This window comes from Phyllobates terribilis, unplaced genomic scaffold, assembly GCF_046119375.1.
Source record: "Phyllobates terribilis strain yellow unplaced genomic scaffold, ASM4611937v1 Scaffold_40__1_contigs__length_11209783, whole genome shotgun sequence".
NCBI classification, from domain to species: Eukaryota; Metazoa; Chordata; class Amphibia; order Anura; family Dendrobatidae; genus Phyllobates; species Phyllobates terribilis.
The window spans coordinates 9,008,913-9,025,720 of NW_027362800.1; the positions used below are offsets into that span (position 1 = coordinate 9,008,913).

General features: G+C 44.2%; 12 non-coding genes across 12 annotated transcripts; all 12 read right to left on the reverse strand.

Moving 5' to 3' along the window:
* Window positions 1-378: 378 nt before the first annotated feature.
* LOC141189927 (U2 spliceosomal RNA) lies at window positions 379-569 on the reverse strand. Its single transcript, XR_012263967.1, has one exon. It is a non-coding gene; the product is annotated as a U2 spliceosomal RNA (small nuclear RNA).
* A 1,122-nt stretch (window positions 570-1,691) lies between these two features.
* Window positions 1,692-1,882, reverse strand: LOC141189928 (U2 spliceosomal RNA). The gene has a single exon (XR_012263968.1). It is a non-coding gene; the product is annotated as a U2 spliceosomal RNA (small nuclear RNA).
* A 1,120-nt stretch (window positions 1,883-3,002) lies between these two features.
* On the reverse strand, window positions 3,003-3,193 carry LOC141189929 (U2 spliceosomal RNA). Its single transcript, XR_012263969.1, has one exon. It is a non-coding gene; the product is annotated as a U2 spliceosomal RNA (small nuclear RNA).
* A 1,121-nt stretch (window positions 3,194-4,314) lies between these two features.
* On the reverse strand, window positions 4,315-4,505 carry LOC141189930 (U2 spliceosomal RNA). The gene has a single exon (XR_012263970.1). It is a non-coding gene; the product is annotated as a U2 spliceosomal RNA (small nuclear RNA).
* A 1,121-nt stretch (window positions 4,506-5,626) lies between these two features.
* Window positions 5,627-5,817, reverse strand: LOC141189931 (U2 spliceosomal RNA). The gene has a single exon (XR_012263971.1). It is a non-coding gene; the product is annotated as a U2 spliceosomal RNA (small nuclear RNA).
* Window positions 5,818-6,937: 1,120 nt separating this feature from the next.
* Window positions 6,938-7,128, reverse strand: LOC141186703 (U2 spliceosomal RNA). The gene has a single exon (XR_012260956.1). It is a non-coding gene; the product is annotated as a U2 spliceosomal RNA (small nuclear RNA).
* Window positions 7,129-8,249: 1,121 nt separating this feature from the next.
* Window positions 8,250-8,440, reverse strand: LOC141189932 (U2 spliceosomal RNA). The gene has a single exon (XR_012263972.1). It is a non-coding gene; the product is annotated as a U2 spliceosomal RNA (small nuclear RNA).
* Window positions 8,441-9,561: 1,121 nt separating this feature from the next.
* LOC141189933 (U2 spliceosomal RNA) lies at window positions 9,562-9,752 on the reverse strand. The gene has a single exon (XR_012263973.1). It is a non-coding gene; the product is annotated as a U2 spliceosomal RNA (small nuclear RNA).
* Window positions 9,753-10,871: 1,119 nt separating this feature from the next.
* LOC141189934 (U2 spliceosomal RNA) lies at window positions 10,872-11,062 on the reverse strand. The gene has a single exon (XR_012263974.1). It is a non-coding gene; the product is annotated as a U2 spliceosomal RNA (small nuclear RNA).
* A 1,122-nt stretch (window positions 11,063-12,184) lies between these two features.
* LOC141189935 (U2 spliceosomal RNA) lies at window positions 12,185-12,375 on the reverse strand. Its single transcript, XR_012263975.1, has one exon. It is a non-coding gene; the product is annotated as a U2 spliceosomal RNA (small nuclear RNA).
* Window positions 12,376-13,495: 1,120 nt separating this feature from the next.
* Window positions 13,496-13,686, reverse strand: LOC141189937 (U2 spliceosomal RNA). The gene has a single exon (XR_012263976.1). It is a non-coding gene; the product is annotated as a U2 spliceosomal RNA (small nuclear RNA).
* Window positions 13,687-14,807: 1,121 nt separating this feature from the next.
* On the reverse strand, window positions 14,808-15,007 carry LOC141185997 (U2 spliceosomal RNA). The gene has a single exon (XR_012260564.1). It is a non-coding gene; the product is annotated as a U2 spliceosomal RNA (small nuclear RNA).
* Window positions 15,008-16,808: the final 1,801 nt, after the last annotated feature.

Genomic DNA, 16,808 nt, shown 5'->3' on the forward strand with positions numbered 1-16,808 from the left:
TTTGCTAAATAGATGGTGTGTGTGCAACAATATACTGAAAGGTCAATTATATTGTGCAGCTTATCTCACCACCTGTAGTTATTTAGGTGAAAGCTCCAAAATGCTTGCCTAATATGTCTGTTTATCCAAAAGGAAGTATAGAGGGAGAGCTAGATAGATAGCATTGCATTACATTACATTACATGGCAATGCAATGCACAGTTGCTGAAGTTGAACCAAAATGAGCTTGTCATCTGGCTTCTGCAACTTTTAACATGAAAAATCCAATGAGGAGAAGAAAAGCAAAGCCAAAGAGTCCATCCCAAAATCCGACAAACAAGCAAAATGAACAAAAAGCATTGAATTCAATTCTTTCTGATTTTAGAAACTGCATTAAAGAAGGGGTGCACCGGTCCTGGAGATACTGCAATACCAGGTCAATGCGTGGAGTGGACAGAGCAAGCTCTTTTTCCATCTCCCTGTTCTAAAAATCCATTTAATATATGGTCCCCAGATAGGGGACGTATCAGATATTAAACTGATAAGAACAGATACTACACTTGATCTTAGCCAAAAGGCCGAGAAGCGATAACCAGAATTGGTTTCCGACTACGGTGCCACCCAAGGATTCTGAAAAGTCCATTTGTGGAGATGGCCACCTGGACTCCCGTTAAGAAGACATGCTGTCAACCTCTAGATCCCTCACATGCCTGCACTTTTCGGCTTGCTGCTGCTGCAATCCACGCGTTTTAGATCTGCGTAACTCCACCTCTTTTAGCACAGTACCCTCAACCCCCGGCTGTTCCCACCCGAATCAACACCGTTGGAAGGGAGGAGAACCAATTAAGGCGGGGGGGGGGGGTGGAACGAGCAGCTGTCTACCCTTAGCAGGAGGGTTGCTGATTAATTACCTCTCCTGCTGCTGCTGCTGCTGGCTGTCCAGCAGCAGACTGAAGGTGGCTGCTGCTGTGCGCAGGTATATAAAGGCTCAGAGCCTATTATGACACGCGCAGCCAGCGTTCCATTGCCACATTCCGTCTACTGCAGGCGGGATACCTGGATGGCTGAATGTCACTGAGAAGCTCACAGAGACCGCCATAAGCAACAGTTTAAAAGAATGCCACAGACTAATCAACCAAACTTTTTGGGTTGGTTTCTCTTTTATAGTCTGCAGGCATTAAATGAAAGAAGTCAGTGTTCCAGCAGAGGGAGACAACGTTTCAGAAAAGGCATTGTAGCAAACCAAAAAAGAAATTTTAAGCGCAGCAGAGTAACCAGCTCACATACCTGTTAGCTCAGGTGAGTTTAAAAGGCTGCTGTTGATAACAAGGGCATTTGCTAAATAGATGGTGTGTGTGCAACAATATACTGAAAGGTCAATTATATTGTGCAGCTTATCTCACCACCTGTAGTTATTTAGGTGAAAGCTCCAAAATGCTTGCCTAATATGTCTGTTTATCCAAAAGGAAGTATAGAGGGAGAGCTAGATAGATAGCATTGCATTACATTACATTACATGGCAATGCAATGCACAGTTGCTGAAGTTGAACCAAAATGAGCTTGTCATCTGGCTTCTGCAACTTTTAACATGAAAAATCCAATGAGGAGAAGAAAAGCAAAGCCAAAGAGTCCATCCCAAAATCCGACAAACAAGCAAAATGAACAAAAAGCATTGAATTCAATTCTTTCTGATTTTAGAAACTGCATTAAAGAAGGGGTGCACCGGTCCTGGAGATACTGCAATACCAGGTCAATGCGTGGAGTGGACAGAGCAAGCTCTTTTTCCATCTCCCTGTTCTAAAAATCCATTTAATATATGGTCCCCAGATAGGGGACGTATCAGATATTAAACTGATAAGAACAGATACTACACTTGATCTTAGCCAAAAGGCCGAGAAGCGATAACCAGAATTGGTTTCCGACTACGGTGCCACCCAAGGATTCTGAAAAGTCCATTTGTGGAGATGGCCACCTGGACTCCCGTTAAGAAGACATGCTGTCAACCTCTAGATCCCTCACATGCCTGCACTTTTCGGCTTGCTGCTGCTGCAATCCACGCGTTTTAGATCTGCATAACTCCACCTCTTTTAGCACAGTACCCTCAACCCCCGGCTGTTCCCACCCGCCTCAACACCGTTGGAAGGGAGGAGAACCAATTAAGGCGGGGGGGGGGTGGAACGAGCAGCTGTCTACCCTTAGCAGGAGGGTTGCTGATTAATTACCTCTCCTGCTGCTGCTGCTGCTGGCTGTCCAGCAGCAGACTGAAGGTGGCTGCTGCTGTGCGCAGGTATATAAAGGCTCAGAGCCTATTATGACACGCGCAGCCAGCGTTCCATTGCCACATTCCGTCTACTGCAGGCGGGATACCTGGATGGCTGAATGTCACTGAGAAGCTCACAGAGACCGCCATAAGCAACAGTTTAAAAGAATGCCACAGACTAATCAACCAAACTTTTTGGGTTGGTTTCTCTTTTATAGTCTGCAGGCATTAAATGAAAGAAGTCAGTGTTCCAGCAGAGGGAGACAACGTTTCAGAAAAGGCATTGTAGCAAACCAAAAAAGAAATTTTAAGCGCAGCAGAGTAACCAGCTCACATACCTGTTAGCTCAGGTGAGTTTAAAAGGCTGCTGTTGATAACAAGGGCATTTGCTAAATAGATGGTGTGTGTGCAACAATATACTGAAAGGTCAATTATATTGTGCAGCTTATCTCACCACCTGTAGTTATTTAGGTGAAAGCTCCAAAATGCTTGCCTAATATGTCTGTTTATCCAAAAGGAAGTATAGAGGGAGAGCTAGATAGATAGCATTGCATTACATTACATTACATGGCAATGCAATGCACAGTTGCTGAAGTTGAATCAAAATGAGCTTGTCATCTGGCTTCTGCAACTTTTAACATGAAAAATCCAATGAGGAGAAGAAAAGCAAAGCCAAAGAGTCCATCCCAAAATCCGACAAACAAGCAAAATGAACAAAAAGCATTGAATTCAATTCTTTCTGATTTTAGAAACTGCATTAAAGAAGGGGTGCACCGGTCCTGGAGATACTGCAATACCAGGTCAATGCGTGGAGTGGACAGAGCAAGCTCTTTTTCCATCTCCCTGTTCTAAAAATCCATTTAATATATGGTCCCCAGATAGGGGACGTATCAGATATTAAACTGATAAGAACAGATACTACACTTGATCTTAGCCAAAAGGCCGAGAAGCGATAACCAGAATTGGTTTCCGACTACGGTGCCACCCAAGGATTCTGAAAAGTCCATTTGTGGAGATGGCCACCTGGACTCCCGTTAAGAAGACATGCTGTCAACCTCTAGATCCCTCACATGCCTGCACTTTTCGGCTTGCTGCTGCTGCAATCCACGCGTTTTAGATCTGCATAACTCCACCTCTTTTAGCACAGTACCCTCAACCCCCGGCTGTTCCCACCCGCCTCAACACCGTTGGAAGGGAGGAGAACCAATTAAGGCGGGGGGGGGGGTGGAACGAGCAGCTGTCTACCCTTAGCAGGAGGGTTGCTGATTAATTACCTCTCCTGCTGCTGCTGCTGCTGGCTGTCCAGCAGCAGACTGAAGGTGGCTGCTGCTGTGCGCAGGTATATAAAGGCTCAGAGCCTATTATGACACGCGCAGCCAGCGTTCCATTGCCACATTCCGTCTACTGCAGGCGGGATACCTGGATGGCTGAATGTCACTGAGAAGCTCACAGAGACCGCCATAAGCAACAGTTTAAAAGAATGCCACAGACTAATCAACCAAACTTTTTGGGTTGGTTTCTCTTTTATAGTCTGCAGGCATTAAATGAAAGAAGTCAGTGTTCCAGCAGAGGGAGACAACGTTTCAGAAAAGGCATTGTAGCAAACCAAAAAAGAAATTTTAAGCGCAGCAGAGTAACCAGCTCACATACCTGTTAGCTCAGGTGAGTTTAAAAGGCTGCTGTTGATAACAAGGGCATTTGCTAAATAGATGGTGTGTGTGCAACAATATACTGAAAGGTCAATTATATTGTGCAGCTTATCTCACCACCTGTAGTTATTTAGGTGAAAGCTCCAAAATGCTTGCCTAATATGTCTGTTTATCCAAAAGGAAGTATAGAGGGAGAGCTAGATAGATAGCATTGCATTACATTACATTACATGGCAATGCAATGCACAGTTGCTGAAGTTGAACCAAAATGAGCTTGTCATCTGGCTTCTGCAACTTTTAACATGAAAAATCCAATGAGGAGAAGAAAAGCAAAGCCAAAGAGTCCATCCCAAAATCCGACAAACAAGCAAAATGAACAAAAAGCATTGAATTCAATTCTTTCTGATTTTAGAAACTGCATTAAAGAAGGGGTGCACCGGTCCTGGAGATACTGCAATACCAGGTCAATGCGTGGAGTGGACAGAGCAAGCTCTTTTTCCATCTCCCTGTTCTAAAAATCCATTTAATATATGGTCCCCAGATAGGGGACGTATCAGATATTAAACTGATAAGAACAGATACTACACTTGATCTTAGCCAAAAGGCCGAGAAGCGATAACCAGAATTGGTTTCCGACTACGGTGCCACCCAAGGATTCTGAAAAGTCCATTTGTGGAGATGGCCACCTGGACTCCCGTTAAGAAGACATGCTGTCAACCTCTAGATCCCTCACATGCCTGCACTTTTCGGCTTGCTGCTGCTGCAATCCACGCGTTTTAGATCTGCATAACTCCACCTCTTTTAGCACAGTACCCTCAACCCCCGGCTGTTCCCACCCGCCTCAACACCGTTGGAAGGGAGGAGAACCAATTAAGGCGGGGGGGGGGGTGGAACGAGCAGCTGTCTACCCTTAGCAGGAGGGTTGCTGATTAATTACCTCTCCTGCTGCTGCTGCTGCTGGCTGTCCAGCAGCAGACTGAAGGTGGCTGCTGCTGTGCGCAGGTATATAAAGGCTCAGAGCCTATTATGACACGCGCAGCCAGCGTTCCATTGCCACATTCCGTCTACTGCAGGCGGGATACCTGGATGGCTGAATGTCACTGAGAAGCTCACAGAGACCGCCATAAGCAACAGTTTAAAAGAATGCCACAGACTAATCAACCAAACTTTTTGGGTTGGTTTCTCTTTTATAGTCTGCAGGCATTAAATGAAAGAAGTCAGTGTTCCAGCAGAGGGAGACAACGTTTCAGAAAAGGCATTGTAGCAAACCAAAATAGAAATTTTAAGCGCAGCAGAGTAACCAGCTCACATACCTGTTAGCTCAGGTGAGTTTAAAAGGCTGCTGTTGATAACAAGGGCATTTGCTAAATAGATGGTGTGTGTGCAACAATATACTGAAAGGTCAATTATATTGTGCAGCTTATCTCACCACCTGTAGTTATTTAGGTGAAAGCTCCAAAATGCTTGCCTAATATGTCTGTTTATCCAAAAGGAAGTATAGAGGGAGAGCTAGATAGATAGCATTTCATTACATTACATTACATGGCAATGCAATGCACAGTTGCTGAAGTTGAACCAAAATGAGCTTGTCATCTGGCTTCTGCAACTTTTAACATGAAAAATCCAATGAGGAGAAGAAAAGCAAAGCCAAAGAGTCCATCCCAAAATCTGACAAACAAGCAAAATGAACAAAAAGCATTGAATTCAATTCTTTCTGATTTTAGAAACTGCATTAAAGAAGGGGTGCACCGGTCCTGGAGATACTGCAATACCAGGTCAATGCGTGGAGTGGACAGAGCAAGCTCTTTTTCCATCTCCCTGTTCTAAAAATCCATTTAATATATGGTCCCCAGATAGGGGACGTATCAGATATTAAACTGATAAGAACAGATACTACACTTGATCTTAGCCAAAAGGCCGAGAAGCGATAACCAGAATTGGTTTCCGACTACGGTGCCACCCAAGGATTCTGAAAAGTCCATTTGTGGAGATGGCCACCTGGACTCCCGTTAAGAAGACATGCTGTCAACCTCTAGATCCCTCACATGCCTGCACTTTTCGGCTTGCTGCTGCTGCAATCCACGCGTTTTAGATCTGCATAACTCCACCTCTTTTAGCACAGTACCCTCAACCCCCGGCTGTTCCCACCCGCCTCAACACCGTTGGAAGGGAGGAGAACCAATTAAGGCGGGGGGGGGGTGGAACGAGCAGCTGTCTACCCTTAGCAGGAGGGTTGCTGATTAATTACCTCTCCTGCTGCTGCTGCTGCTGGCTGTCCAGCAGCAGACTGAAGGTGGCTGCTGCTGTGCGCAGGTATATAAAGGCTCAGAGCCTATTATGACACGCGCAGCCAGCGTTCCATTGCCACATTCCGTCTACTGCAGGCGGGATACCTGGATGGCTGAATGTCACTGAGAAGCTCACAGAGACCGCCATAAGCAACAGTTTAAAAGAATGCCACAGACTAATCAACCAAACTTTTTGGGTTGGTTTCTCTTTTATAGTCTGCAGGCATTAAATGAAAGAAGTCAGTGTTCCAGCAGAGGGAGACAACGTTTCAGAAAAGGCATTGTAGCAAACCAAAAAAGAAATTTTAAGCGCAGCAGAGTAACCAGCTCACATACCTGTTAGCTCAGGTGAGTTTAAAAGGCTGCTGTTGATAACAAGGGCATTTGCTAAATAGATGGTGTGTGTGCAACAATATACTGAAAGGTCAATTATATTGTGCAGCTTATCTCACCACCTGTAGTTATTTAGGTGAAAGCTCCAAAATGCTTGCCTAATATGTCTGTTTATCCAAAAGGAAGTATAGAGGGAGAGCTAGATAGATAGCATTGCATTACATTACATTACATGGCAATGCAATGCACAGTTGCTGAAGTTGAACCAAAATGAGCTTGTCATCTGGCTTCTGCAACTTTTAACATGAAAAATCCAATGAGGACAAGAAAAGCAAAGCCAAAGAGTCCATCCCAAAATCCGACAAACAAGCAAAATGAACAAAAAGCATTGAATTCAATTCTTTCTGATTTTAGAAACTGCATTAAAGAAGGGGTGCACCGGTCCTGGAGATACTGCAATACCAGGTCAATGCGTGGAGTGGACAGAGCAAGCTCTTTTTCCATCTCCCTGTTCTAAAAATCCATTTAATATATGGTCCCCAGATAGGGGACATATCAGATATTAAACTGATAAGAACAGATACTACACTTGATCTTAGCCAAAAGGCCGAGAAGCGATAACCAGAATTGGTTTCCGACTACGGTGCCACCCAAGGATTCTGAAAAGTCCATTTGTGGAGATGGCCACCTGGACTCCCGTTAAGAAGACATGCTGTCAACCTCTAGATCCCTCACATGCCTGCACTTTTCGGCTTGCTGCTGCTGCAATCCACGCGTTTTAGATCTGCATAACTCCACCTCTTTTAGCACAGTACCCTCAACCCCCGGCTGTTTCCACCCGCCTCAACACCGTTGGAAGGGAGGAGAACCAATTAAGGCGGGGGGGGGGGTGGAACGAGCAGCTGTCTACCCTTAGCAGGAGGGTTGCTGATTAATTACCTCTCCTGCTGCTGCTGCTGCTGGCTGTCCAGCAGCAGACTGAAGGTGGCTGCTGCTGTGCGCAGGTATATAAAGGCTCAGAGCCTATTATGACACGCGCAGCCAGCGTTCCATTGCCACATTCCGTCTACTGCAGGCGGGATACCTGGATGGCTGAATGTCACTGAGAAGCTCACAGAGACCGCCATAAGCAACAGTTTAAAAGAATGCCACAGACTAATCAACCAAACTTTTTGGGTTGGTTTCTCTTTTATAGTCTGCAGGCATTAAATGAAAGAAGTCAGTGTTCCAGCAGAGGGAGACAACGTTTCAGAAAAGGCATTGTAGCAAACCAAAAAAGAAATTTTAAGCGCAGCAGAGTAACCAGCTCACATACCTGTTAGCTCAGGTGAGTTTAAAAGGCTGCTGTTGATAACAAGGGCATTTGCTAAATAGATGGTGTGTGTGCAACAATATACTGAAAGGTCAATTATATTGTGCAGCTTATCTCACCACCTGTAGTTATTTAGGTGAAAGCTCCAAAATGCTTGCCTAATATGTCTGTTTATCCAAAAGGAAGTATAGAGGGAGAGCTAGATAGATAGCATTTCATTACATTACAATACATGGCAATGCAATGCACAGTTGCTGAAGTTGAACCAAAATGAGCTTGTCATCTGGCTTCTGCAACTTTTAACATGAAAAATCCAATGAGGAGAAGAAAAGCAAAGCCAAAGAGTCCATCCCAAAATCTGACAAACAAGCAAAATGAACAAAAAGCATTGAATTCAATTCTTTCTGATTTTAGAAACTGCATTAAAGAAGGGGTGCACCGGTCCTGGAGATACTGCAATACCAGGTCAATGCGTGGAGTGGACAGAGCAAGCTCTTTTTCCATCTCCCTGTTCTAAAAATCCATTTAATATATGGTCCCCAGATAGGGGACGTATCAGATATTAAACTGATAAGAACAGATACTACACTTGATCTTAGCCAAAAGGCCGAGAAGCGATAACCAGAATTGGTTTCCGACTACGGTGCCACCCAAGGATTCTGAAAAGTCCATTTGTGGAGATGGCCACCTGGACTCCCGTTAAGAAGACATGCTGTCAACCTCTAGATCCCTCACATGCCTGCACTTTTCGGCTTGCTGCTGCTGCAATCCACGCGTTTTAGATCTGCATAACTCCACCTCTTTTAGCACAGTACCCTCAACCCCCGGCTGTTCCCACCCGCCTCAACACCGTTGGAAGGGAGGAGAACCAATTAAGGCGGGGGGGGGGGTGGAACGAGCAGCTGTCTACCCTTAGCAGGAGGGTTGCTGATTAATTACCTCTCCTGCTGCTGCTGCTGCTGGCTGTCCAGCAGCAGACTGAAGGTGGCTGCTGCTGTGCGCAGGTATATAAAGGCTCAGAGCCTATTATGACACGCGCAGCCAGCGTTCCATTGCCACATTCCGTCTACTGCAGGCGGGATACCTGGATGGCTGAATGTCACTGAGAAGCTCACAGAGACCGCCATAAGCAACAGTTTAAAAGAATGCCACAGACTAATCAACCAAACTTTTTGGGTTGGTTTCTCTTTTATAGTCTGCAGGCATTAAATGAAAGAAGTCAGTGTTCCAGCAGAGGGAGACAACGTTTCAGAAAAGGCATTGTAGCAAACCAAAAAAGAAATTTTAAGCGCAGCAGAGTAACCAGCTCACATACCTGTTAGCTCAGGTGAGTTTAAAAGGCTGCTGTTGATAACAAGGGCATTTGCTAAATAGATGGTGTGTGTGCAACAATATACTGAAAGGTCAATTATATTGTGCAGCTTATCTCACCACCTGTAGTTATTTAGGTGAAAGCTCCAAAATGCTTGCCTAATATGTCTGTTTATCCAAAAGGAAGTATAGAGGGAGAGCTAGATAGATAGCATTGCATTACATTACATTACATGGCAATGCAATGCACAGTTGCTGAAGTTGAACCAAAATGAGCTTGTCATCTGGCTTCTGCAACTTTTAACATGAAAAATCCAATGAGGAGAAGAAAAGCAAAGCCAAAGAGTCCATCCCAAAATCCGACAAACAAGCAAAATGAACAAAAAGCATTGAATTCAATTCTTTCTGATTTTAGAAACTGCATTAAAGAAGGGGTGCACCGGTCCTGGAGATACTGCAATACCAGGTCAATGCGTGGAGTGGACAGAGCAAGCTCTTTTTCCATCTCCCTGTTCTAAAAATCCATTTAATATATGGTCCCCAGATAGGGGACGTATCAGATATTAAACTGATAAGAACAGATACTACACTTGATCTTAGCCAAAAGGCCGAGAAGCGATAACCAGAATTGGTTTCCGACTACGGTGCCACCCAAGGATTCTGAAAAGTCCATTTGTGGAGATGGCCACCTGGACTCCCGTTAAGAAGACATGCTGTCAACCTCTAGATCCCTCACATGCCTGCACTTTTCGGCTTGCTGCTGCTGCAATCCACGCGTTTTAGATCTGCATAACTCCACCTCTTTTAGCACAGTACCCTCAACCCCCGGCTGTTCCCACCCGCCTCAACACCGTTGGAAGGGAGGAGAACCAATTAAGGCGGGGGGGGGTGGAACGAGCAGCTGTCTACCCTTAGCAGGAGGGTTGCTGATTAATTACCTCTCCTGCTGCTGCTGCTGCTGGCTGTCCAGCAGCAGACTGAAGGTGGCTGCTGCTGTGCGCAGGTATATAAAGGCTCAGAGCCTATTATGACACGCGCAGCCAGCGTTCCATTGCCACATTCCGTCTACTGCAGGCGGGATACCTGGATGGCTGAATGTCACTGAGAAGCTCACAGAGACCGCCATAAGCAACAGTTTAAAAGAATGCCACAGACTAATCAACCAAACTTTTTGGGTTGGTTTCTCTTTTATAGTCTGCAGGCATTAAATGAAAGAAGTCAGTGTTCCAGCAGAGGGAGACAACGTTTCAGAAAAGGCATTGTAGCAAACCAAAAAAGAAATTTTAAGCGCAGCAGAGTAACCAGCTCACATACCTGTTAGCTCAGGTGAGTTTAAAAGGCTGCTGTTGATAACAAGGGCATTTGCTAAATAGATGGTGTGTGTGCAACAATATACTGAAAGGTCAATTATATTGTGCAGCTTATCTCACCACCTGTAGTTATTTAGGTGAAAGCTCCAAAATGCTTGCCTAATATGTCTGTTTATCCAAAAGGAAGTATAGAGGGAGAGCTAGATAGATAGCATTGCATTACATTACATTACATGGCAATGCAATGCACAGTTGCTGAAGTTGAACCAAAATGAGCTTGTCATCTGGCTTCTGCAACTTTTAACATGAAAAATCCAATGAGGAGAAGAAAAGCAAAGCCAAAGAGTCCATCCCAAAATCCGACAAACAAGCAAAATGAACAAAAAGCATTGAATTCAATTCTTTCTGATTTTAGAAACTGCATTAAAGAAGGGGTGCACCGGTCCTGGAGATACTGCAATACCAGGTCAATGCGTGGAGTGGACAGAGCAAGCTCTTTTTCCATCTCCCTGTTCTAAAAATCCATTTAATATATGGTCCCCAGATAGGGGACGTATCAGATATTAAACTGATAAGAACAGATACTACACTTGATCTTAGCCAAAAGGCCGAGAAGCGATAACCAGAATTGGTTTCCGACTACGGTGCCACCCAAGGATTCTGAAAAGTCCATTTGTGGAGATGGCCACCTGGACTCCCGTTAAGAAGACATGCTGTCAACCTCTAGATCCCTCACATGCCTGCACTTTTCGGCTTGCTGCTGCTGCAATCCACGCGTTTTAGATCTGCGTAACTCCACCTCTTTTAGCACAGTACCCTCAACCCCCGGCTGTTCCCACCCGCCTCAACACCGTTGGAAGGGAGGAGAACCAATTAAGGCGGGGGGGGGGGGTGGAACGAGCAGCTGTCTACCCTTAGCAGGAGGGTTGCTGATTAATTACCTCTCCTGCTGCTGCTGCTGCTGGCTGTCCAGCAGCAGACTGAAGGTGGCTGCTGCTGTGCGCAGGTATATAAAGGCTCAGAGCCTATTATGACACGCGCAGCCAGCGTTCCATTGCCACATTCCGTCTACTGCAGGCGGGATACCTGGATGGCTGAATGTCACTGAGAAGCTCACAGAGACCGCCATAAGCAACAGTTTAAAAGAATGCCACAGACTAATCAACCAAACTTTTTGGGTTGGTTTCTCTTTTATAGTCTGCAGGCATTAAATGAAAGAAGTCAGTGTTCCAGCAGAGGGAGACAACGTTTCAGAAAAGGCATTGTAGCAAACCAAAAAAGAAATTTTAAGCGCAGCAGAGTAACCAGCTCACATACCTGTTAGCTCAGGTGAGTTTAAAAGGCTGCTGTTGATAACAAGGGCATTTGCTAAATAGATGGTGTGTGTGCAACAATATACTGAAAGGTCAATTATATTGTGCAGCTTATCTCACCACCTGTAGTTATTTAGGTGAAAGCTCCAAAATGCTTGCCTAATATGTCTGTTTATCCAAAAGGAAGTATAGAGGGAGAGCTAGATAGATAGCATTGCATTACATTACATTACATGGCAATGCAATGCACAGTTGCTGAAGTTGAACCAAAATGAGCTTGTCATCTGGCTTCTGCAACTTTTAACATGAAAAATCCAATGAGGAGAAGAAAAGCAAAGCCAAAGAGTCCATCCCAAAATCCGACAAACAAGCAAAATGAACAAAAAGCATTGAATTCAATTCTTTCTGATTTTAGAAACTGCATTAAAGAAGGGGTGCACCGGTCCTGGAGATACTGCAATACCAGGTCAATGCGTGGAGTGGACAGAGCAAGCTCTTTTTCCATCTCCCTGTTCTAAAAATCCATTTAATATATGGTCCCCAGATAGGGGACGTATCAGATATTAAACTGATAAGAACAGATACTACACTTGATCTTAGCCAAAAGGCCGAGAAGCGATAACCAGAATTGGTTTCCGACTACGGTGCCACCCAAGGATTCTGAAAAGTCCATTTGTGGAGATGGCCACCTGGACTCCCGTTAAGAAGACATGCTGTCAACCTCTAGATCCCTCACATGCCTGCACTTTTCGGCTTGCTGCTGCTGCAATCCACGCGTTTTAGATCTGCATAACTCCACCTCTTTTAGCACAGTACCCTCAACCCCCGGCTGTTCCCACCCGCCTCAACACCGTTGGAAGGGAGGAGAACCAATTAAGGCGGGGGGGGGGTGGAACGAGCAGCTGTCTACCCTTAGCAGGAGGGTTGCTGATTAATTACCTCTCCTGCTGCTGCTGCTGCTGGCTGTCCAGCAGCAGACTGAAGGTGGCTGCTGCTGTGCGCAGGTATATAAAGGCTCAGAGCCTATTATGACACGCGCAGCCAGCGTTCCATTGCCACATTCCGTCTACTGCAGGCGGGATACCTGGATGGCTGAATGTCACTGAGAAGCTCACAGAGACCGCCATAAGCAACAGTTTAAAAGAATGCCACAGACTAATCAACCAAACTTTTTGGGTTGGTTTCTCTTTTATAGTCTGCAGGCATTAAATGAAAGAAGTCAGTGTTCCAGCAGAGGGAGACAACGTTTCAGAAAAGGCATTGTAGCAAACCAAAAAAGAAATTTTAAGCGCAGCAGAGTAACCAGCTCACATACCTGTTAGCTCAGGTGAGTTTAAAAGGCTGCTGTTGATAACAAGGGCATTTGCTAAATAGATGGTGTGTGTGCAACAATATACTGAAAGGTCAATTATATTGTGCAGCTTATCTCACCACCTGTAGTTATTTAGGTGAAAGCTCCAAAATGCTTGCCTAATATGTCTGTTTATCCAAAAGGAAGTATAGAGGGAGAGCTAGATAGATAGCATTGCATTACATTACATTACATGGCAATGCAATGCACAGTTGCTGAAGTTGAATCAAAATGAGCTTGTCATCTGGCTTCTGCAACTTTTAACATGAAAAATCCAATGAGGAGAAGAAAAGCAAAGCCAAAGAGTCCATCCCAAAATCCGACAAACAAGCAAAATGAACAAAAAGCATTGAATTCAATTCTTTCTGATTTTAGAAACTGCATTAAAGAAGGGGTGCACCGGTCCTGGAGATACTGCAATACCAGGTCAATGCGTGGAGTGGACAGAGCAAGCTCTTTTTCCATCTCCCTGTTCTAAAAATCCATTTAATATATGGTCCCCAGATAGGGGACGTATCAGATATTAAACTGATAAGAACAGATACTACACTTGATCTTAGCCAAAAGGCCGAGAAGCGATAACCAGAATTGGTTTCCGACTACGGTGCCACCCAAGGATTCTGAAAAGTCCATTTGTGGAGATGGCCACCTGGACTCCCGTTAAGAAGACATGCTGTCAACCTCTAGATCCCTCACATGCCTGCACTTTTCGGCTTGCTGCTGCTGCAATCCACGCGTTTTAGATCTGCATAACTCCACCTCTTTTAGCACAGTACCCTCAACCCCCGGCTGTTCCCACCCGCCTCAACACCGTTGGAAGGGAGGAGAACCAATTAAGGCGGGGGGGGGGGTGGAACGAGCAGCTGTCTACCCTTAGCAGGAGGGTTGCTGATTAATTACCTCTCCTGCTGCTGCTGCTGCTGGCTGTCCAGCAGCAGACTGAAGGTGGCTGCTGCTGTGCGCAGGTATATAAAGGCTCAGAGCCTATTATGACACGCGCAGCCAGCGTTCCATTGCCACATTCCGTCTACTGCAGGCGGGATACCTGGATGGCTGAATGTCACTGAGAAGCTCACAGAGACCGCCATAAGCAACAGTTTAAAAGAATGCCACAGACTAATCAACCAAACTTTTTGGGTTGGTTTCTCTTTTATAGTCTGCAGGCATTAAATGAAAGAAGTCAGTGTTCCAGCAGAGGGAGACAACGTTTCAGAAAAGGCATTGTAGCAAACCAAAAAAGAAATTTTAAGCGCAGCAGAGTAACCAGCTCACATACCTGTTAGCTCAGGTGAGTTTAAAAGGCTGCTGTTGATAACAAGGGCATTTGCTAAATAGATGGTGTGTGTGCAACAATATACTGAAAGGTCAATTATATTGTGCAGCTTATCTCACCACCTGTAGTTATTTAGGTGAAAGCTCCAAAATGCTTGCCTAATATGTCTGTTTATCCAAAAGGAAGTATAGAGGGAGAGCTAGATAGATAGCATTGCATTACATTACATTACATGGCAATGCAATGCACAGTTGCTGAAGTTGAACCAAAATGAGCTTGTCATCTGGCTTCTGCAACTTTTAACATGAAAAATCCAATGAGGAGAAGAAAAGCAAAGCCAAAGAGTCCATCCCAAAATCCGACAAACAAGCAAAATGAACAAAAAGCATTGAATTCAATTCTTTCTGATTTTAGAAACTGCATTAAAGAAGGGGTGCACCGGTCCTGGAGATACTGCAATACCAGGTCAATGCGTGGAGTGGACAGAGCAAGCTCTTTTTCCATCTCCCTGTTCTAAAAATCCATTTAATATATGGTCCCCAGATAGGGGACGTATCAGATATTAAACTGATAAGAACAGATTTTTTTTTTTTTTTTTTTTTTTTTTTTTTTTAACCATTCAGGTTAGTTTTATAGCAAATCAGTAGGATATACCAAAACTGTTGCAAAAAAAAAAAACTTCTCATCATCATGGCCATATTTATTAAGCATAAAGTAACCTAATATTACAGAAAGAAGAACATCTTATTAATATAAACCAAAAGATCAATGAAATTTTACAATATGCCTCCACTTTTTAAATTTCCATATTCCCTCGGCATCTGTTCCACCACCGCTACTACTATCCATCTTGTAAATCAAAAATAGCCTAGAAAGAATAATCCTAATACATTCATTTACTGTAATTGATTTCCTTTTGAATACACAAAGATTCCTCACATCCCACAAACTTTCTAACACACAAGCCATAATTAACCACAAAACTCTCTCCTTTACACGTCCACTTGCACCAATACCAAACATAACCACACGCCAATCCACAAAAGTCACTCCCGCCAAACTCCTACACAACCCCCCTACACATTTCCACACGTCTTGCGCAAAATTACAATTCCACATCAGATGCATAACCGTCTCACAACCATTACATCCATCTCTTGGACAAACATCCGACATAATCAAACCTCTCTTCTTTTGAACGTCCCTCACTGGAAGAATATTGTGAAACGCCATCCACACTACATCCTTCTGTTTGTTGGACATCCCATACATACCCAACTTTCTCCAAGCATCCGCAACCTCATTCCCTCTCAAACCAACAATATTAGACTCGACCTCATTTGCACACAATTTCCTATACACCCTCTTAGTCATTCTAAACTCATCCACCGGCACACTCAGCAAATCATACTTCTTGACAAACTTTTCAATCACCTCATACCACACCAGACACTTAAAAGACACAGGCACTCTCGCATCCCTCTTTCTCCAACCTAACCCATACAACATCCATCCTGCAGAATAACTTGCCATACATGCACCCTTATTACCTTTACCCAACAATACCACAATCGTCTTAATATAATGGAGCCCTAAAAAAACCTCAACATTAGGAAATCCCAAACCACCATGCTGGCAGGCCTTATAAAGGCTTTCCCTCTTCAGCTTCTCCATCTTGCTGCACCAGAAAAAAGAAAAAATCATTTTCTCAACTCTCTTCACTTTCCTAAAAGGGGATGGAAAAAATATGGCCACAAAAAGCAGAATGGGTAAGATCACTGCTTTGATAACTAGAACTTTGCCCCGCAAAGAAAGATCTCTCATTCTCCAAAAATTCAGTTTTCGCTCAACACGCATACCACACTCGTCCCAACTCTCATTTCCTTTCAGATCATCATTGAAAAATACCCCTAAAATCTTAATTGCACTCTCCTCATACTTAACACCTTCCATACGAATACTGTCATCTCCAAAGCATTTGAAACTACACTTAGTCCAGTTAACTCTAAAACCTGATGCACCACAGAAAAAATCCAAAAGCAACCTCACCCTACTCATTGAAGCCATACTTTCACTCACCATCACAACATCATCCATGTAACCTAACACCTTCACATGCTTACCCCCACTCCCAGGCACTAACAATCCTCTCATCATTTTCTCACGTCTCACTAAACACAGCAAAGGCTCAATCACACATACAAACAAGACAGGGGACATAGGGCACCCCTGTCTTACACCAGACCTAATCATCACTTTGTCAGACAACCATCCATTCACTAAAAACTCACTTGACACATAATCATATAAAGACTTAACTCCATTCAGAAAAACCCTAGGGAAACCCATCCTCTCCAATACTTTAAACAGAAACACATGCGAAACTCTATCAAAAGCCTTTTCAAAATCAATTGCTAACACCATACACT